This window comes from Pinus tabuliformis, chromosome 2_2 (assembly GCF_031772625.1).
Source record: "Pinus tabuliformis cultivar Carrire ecotype Pingquan chromosome 2_2, CPIR1, whole genome shotgun sequence".
NCBI lineage: Eukaryota > Viridiplantae > Streptophyta > Pinopsida > Pinales > Pinaceae > Pinus > Pinus tabuliformis.
The window spans coordinates 823,048,752-823,054,439 of NC_142300.1; positions in this window are offsets into that span (position 1 = coordinate 823,048,752).

Consider the following 5,688-nt stretch of genomic DNA (forward strand, 5'->3'; position numbering starts at 1 on the left):
CTTCACTCTTGGTTCAGGACCTATTACATGGGCTTGTAAGAAACAGGCTGCCATTTCTCTTTCGTCAGCAGAAGCAGAGTATCGTGGTGCCGTGGAAGCTAGTAAGGAAGCCTTGTGGCTTCGTCAGATCCTATCAGAGTTTGGCTTTGAGCAGCAGCATCCAACCACACTTTGGTGTGATAATCAAAGTGCCATTCAGCTATGCAAAGATCCAGTCCAGCATCAGCGCAGCAAACACATTGAACTACACATGCACTTCATCAGAAAGCTCATTCACGACCATGTTCTTGAAGTGCAATATTGTCGAACAGATGATCAGGTTGCATACATCTTCACAAAGGCTCTCACAGAGGCGAAGTTCACTAAACTTCAATATATGCTTGGAGTTCAGGAAGTTGTCACTAAGGGAGGATAGGCTCTAGTGCCTCCTTCCTTCTCCTATTGTGTCATATTTGTAAATCCTTCAATCCTATCCCAAGTTGTTCTTAAGGGGGGATGTTAGGATATTTCGACACATAGGATATAGTTAAGTTCAACTTGGTCTAGTATAGAGTTAGGTTAGATTTAGGTAAAGTGTGTTTCTTTACCGTTGTACATTTTGTCACTTACAATTCGACGGTCACGATATGTAGTGATCCGACGGTTCACTCTCACCTCGGTATTACCGACACTTGATCCGTGGCTTGACACCCGATTGGTCCATGAGTTCTATTTAAAGCGCATGGAGGGTCATTGTTCGAGTAATCCGTGCATGAGAGAAGCTTATGTAAATTTTCATTCTTTGATTAATAAATTGCCTGTAGTACCCACGTTGGGACAGGCCGTGAACTGTTTCCCTCCTTGCACTTTGAGGGTTTTAACCACGTCAAAAATACTGGTGTATTGATTTGAGATCTGGTTGTGAGCGGTGTCCTTTTGGTGTTCTTTCTGAGGAACTTACCCTGTAAATTCCTACATATCCTCTTTCCTGTTTGGTTCTCTTGTTGAGATTGCAACAAGATGATGGAGCTTAGTGAAAAGAGTCGCCTTCACTAAGTGGGCCCGCAGGAAAATTATGGCGCAAGTTCTATTTTTTATCACAGTGTGGATGATCACAATGTGGGTGACCAAAGTGTGAGTGATCACAATGTGGGTGATCACAGTATGGGTGATCAAAGTCTATTTTTAGACTCGTTGTAAAAAATAGAAAAGTCAAATATTATTGTCTCATAATAATATTTGGACTATAAACTTGATCTTATTCTCTTGGAGCACTTCAGTTTGAGCTACAGATGTGGCCCATGCAGCTGTCAGAAGGAAGTACGCTTTTCTTATGAGTCAGTTGAGTTGTTGCATGCATGACTTCAGTTAGAACTCAATCAGTTGGAGTTGATGGAGTTGTGTTCAGTTTGACTTGGTTAAACTAGTTGTAGTTAGTCTAACTGCAAATAGACTAATGATGAGTTGTTAAACTAATTATTAACTCATAATACAACTATAGAATACATCATTTAACTCAGTTGCATGTCAGTGCATGTTCAGTTCAGCAGGGACAGGTGTTAGAGAATCAGATTGCTATCAGTTGTGACTATAGTTGTGCATCAGATCTTGCACAATCAAGGGATTGAGTATGCCAATGAGTTTGCTCATGTATTTGCCTAGTTTGTAGCCTGTGCTCATGTCCAACAGAGTGTGAGTGATTATTTGCAGGTCAAATATGAGTTTGGTAAGCCATTCTCATCAGTTCTTGAGCAGGTATTGAGCTGGAGAGGCAGGCAAGCAGTGGAATAGATTTGGAGATCAGATCTTAGCTGTATTGTGTGTAACAGGTGGAGCTGGTACTGGATTGCTTGTGATAAGCATTGTAATTTGTAATGTTACATGTTCTCAATCATTAATATACAGATAGTGTGGGGTTTTTAGCGAGATGCTTTCCCCGAGTTACATACTATGTTAATGTGTGAATGCTCTTGATGTTTTATTGTTATTGATGCTGCTATATTGATGATCAACGTAGAGGAGCTTATGTATTGTGTATGTATTCTGCAATAGTACATGATCAGGATAATCTCCATTGAATATGTGTTAAATTATTCAAAATTTCTACATGGTATCGGAGCAAGCTAGATAATTGTAGAAAACATTTCTACATGGTATCAGAGCTGCTTGATTTGTAGAAGAGATTTTTACAGGATATCAAGAGAGGATTGATCATCAGATCTATTATTCAGGAAGTGTTTACATTCTATTTCTTCAGGCAGAGTCTGTAATCGGGCCAGGTAGCCTCTGGATTCATCCTTCCTTTGGAAGGTGAGATATTCGGTGAATGCCCATACAGTCAATGTCTGTACGAGAAATATTTTGTTCTCACGAATTTTAGATCGGAAGCGGTTGAGTTTGAGCTGGTGGAAATTGAATTTGCAGCAGTGTTGTTGAAATGTCTTTCAACGGATTGCAAATGTTATTCCAAAGTAAGAGCGACCTGGCGCTCAAGGATAAACTCAAAAACAATAAACGTGAGAATGGATCTTCATCAAAGGTATCTGATGAAGAGAATTACGCTTTGGCTGCCAAAGCAAAGAAAGGGAAGAGCAAGAAAGCTTCTCAATCTGGTGCGAAAGGCAAGAAGCAGGATATGTCCAAGGTGAAGTGTTTTCACTGTCACCAGCACGGACACTATGCCACTAATTGTCCGCAGAAGAAGAATAACAAGCAGGCTGCTGGATCTTCAGCAGGAGAGGCTCTAGCCTCACAGTTTGAGCTTGATTTTTCATTGATCGCATGCTTGGTTTCAAGTGTGATGGGATCAGTGTGGTTCTTGGACAGTGGTGCGTCTTTTCACATGACGGGAGATAGAGATTTGTTCTCTGATCTGGAGGACAAAGATCTTGGAGTGCACATCGAGATGGGCGATGATGGTAGATACAGTGCGACTGATATCGGTACCATTTCCTTTGAGAGGGAGTCTAGTAAACCCTTTGTATTGAAGGAAGTCATGCATGTTCCAGGATTGACGAAGAATCTCATCTCAGTGGCGATGTTAGAAGACAAGGGGTATGATGTTGTTTTCAGCAAGGGAAAGGCTTTCATGCGCACAAGACAACTGGTGAGACCCGGAAGATAGGGGTTCGAGTGAGGAACCTTTATCGGTTGCATGTAGATGGTTGCACAGCAATGGCGGGCAAGGCAGAAGGATTGGTGAGCCGGGATGATGGCGAGTTGTGGCACAGGAGATTAGGTCACCTTCACCATGGAGCCTTGAAGATACTGCAGCAGATCACTACAAGGCTTCCTAAAGGCACACTTGCGCAGTCAGATCAGTGCAAGGGGTGTACTTTGGCGAAGTTTGTGAAAGCCACCTTTCACGAGAAGGATAGTCGCGCCACGACGATCCTTGAGAGAATTCACACAGACGTGTGTGGACCTTTCTCAGTTGCTTTGACAGCAAAACACAGGTATTATGTGATTTTTGTTGATGATTTCTCTCGTAAGTGCTGGATCTTCTTCATGCAGAAGAAGAGCGAGACATATTCAAAGTATTTTGAATTCAAAGCATTGGTCGAGAAGGAGTCGGGGAAGAAGGTGAAGGCTCTTAGGAGCGATAATGGTGGTGAATACATCTCGGATGAGTTCAAGGATTTCTGCAAGGCAGAAGGGATTCGTAGAGAGCTCATAGCTCCCCATAACCCACAGCAGAACGAGGTAGCTGAGCGGAAGAACAGAACGATTGTGGGTGCTGCACGGGCAATGTTGCATGATCAGGGCCTACCCCTTCACTTGTGGGCGGAAGCATGCAATACAACAGTTTATGTGCAGAACCATTGTCCTCATAGGATACTTGACATGAGTACACCTGAGGAGACTTATTCTAGTAAGAAGCCTGATCTTTCTCATTTGAGGATTTTTGGTGCTAACGTTTACATGCATGTGACGAAGGAGGCCAGGAAGAAGTTGGAGCCAACCGCAGAGGTTGGGATATTTGTGGGGTACACTGATACACCCCACAACTATCGTGTGTATTTGCCAGACAGTGGTAAAACTGTTGTGCGACGAGATATAAAATTTCAGGAGGAGAAAGCCATGAAGTGTTCGCTTGAGAGGGAGCTACACTTGCATGCAGATGAGGAGCTATTAGTTACTAAGGATGAGCTTCAGGACATGGATCAGCCACAGGACGAGGTTCATGGAGTGGAAGAGACCACTCATGCAGCGCCAACCATCAGAGGGCAAAAGCGCTTGACAGAAGCTGAGCGACTGGCTCAAGATGTAGAGAAAGTTGTAGGACCACCTACAGCCCAACGCAGGCAGAGACAGTCACCTGATCGGTACACTGGATACATGGCTCTGATGAGCAAGTGTGTTGTGACTGAGCCATCCTCTTTCGAGGAAGCTGTGGAGGATCCCGCATGGGTAGGCGCCATGGTGGAAGAGTATGATTCTATTGTCAGAAATAGTGCATGGGAGATTGTTCCTAGACCGGAAGGGAAATCAGTGGTGGGTTCGAGATGGATCTACAAGGTAAAGCAGGCAGCTGATGGGAGTGTGGAGAAGTAGAAGGAAAGATTTTTTGCCCGAGGCTTTTCACAGATAGAGGGGATCGATTATGAGGAGACCTTTGCACCTGTCGCAAGGTATTCTTCCATACGGACGATTCTTGCTCTCTCAGCGCAGATGGGATGGCACATTCATCAAATGGATGTGAAGATTGTGTTCCTCAATGGAGTCATTGAGGAGGAGGTGTACATTGAGCAACCCGAAGGCTTTGAGGTCTTCAGCAGCGAGTCGCATGTGTGCAGGCTCAAGAGAGCGCTGTATGGGTTGAAGCAAGCACCACGTGCTTGGTACACACAGATAGACAACTATTTCACAGGACTTGGATTCTCCAAGAGCGAGGCGGATCCTAACCTATACTAGATTGTGGTGGAGGGTAAGTTGCTTATCATTGTACTGTATGTTGATGATTTGATTCTAACGGGTGATGAGCTGTTGATACTGTCATGCAAGAAGGATCTTGCTACAGAGTTTGAGATGAAGGACTTGGGCCTCCTTCACTATTTCCTAGGATTGGAAATATGGCAACGCAATGGTGGACTGTTTGTTTCTCGGGGCAAGTATGCTCGGGAGATACTGGAGAAGTTCAACATGCATGGCTGCAAGCCTGTTGATACTCCTCTTCCTGGAGGTTGGAGGAAGGAGGATGCCACTTCGGGAGAAGAAGTGGATGCCACTGTTTATCAATAGTTGGTGGGGTCGCTGATGTATTTGTTTAATACACGACCTGATATATGCTATGCAGTTAACCAGCTTTCACAAGCTATGGTTAAGCCTACCAAGCTCTTCTGGAAGGCAGGCAAGCATGTATTGCGCTACTTGAGAGGCACATCGGGATATGGTTTGTGGTACAGAAAGGAGGATGAGGTGAAGCTATGTGGCTTCACAGATGCAGATTGGGCAGGGAGCCCAATGGACAGAAAGAGCACATCAGGAGGGGTCTTCAGTATTGGATCGATAGCAGTTTCGTGGTACAGCAGGAAGTAGAGATCTGTGTGGATGAGGATGATCCTGGTCGGCTTGTTTGGGTCCAAGCACATCAGGTACCATCATATCAGAGATTGTGTGCAGCGGAGGATCATGTTGCTTTCATACATTCCAACGGAGGATCAGGATGCTGATATTCTGACGAAGGCTCTCACCAGGAGCAAATTCGAG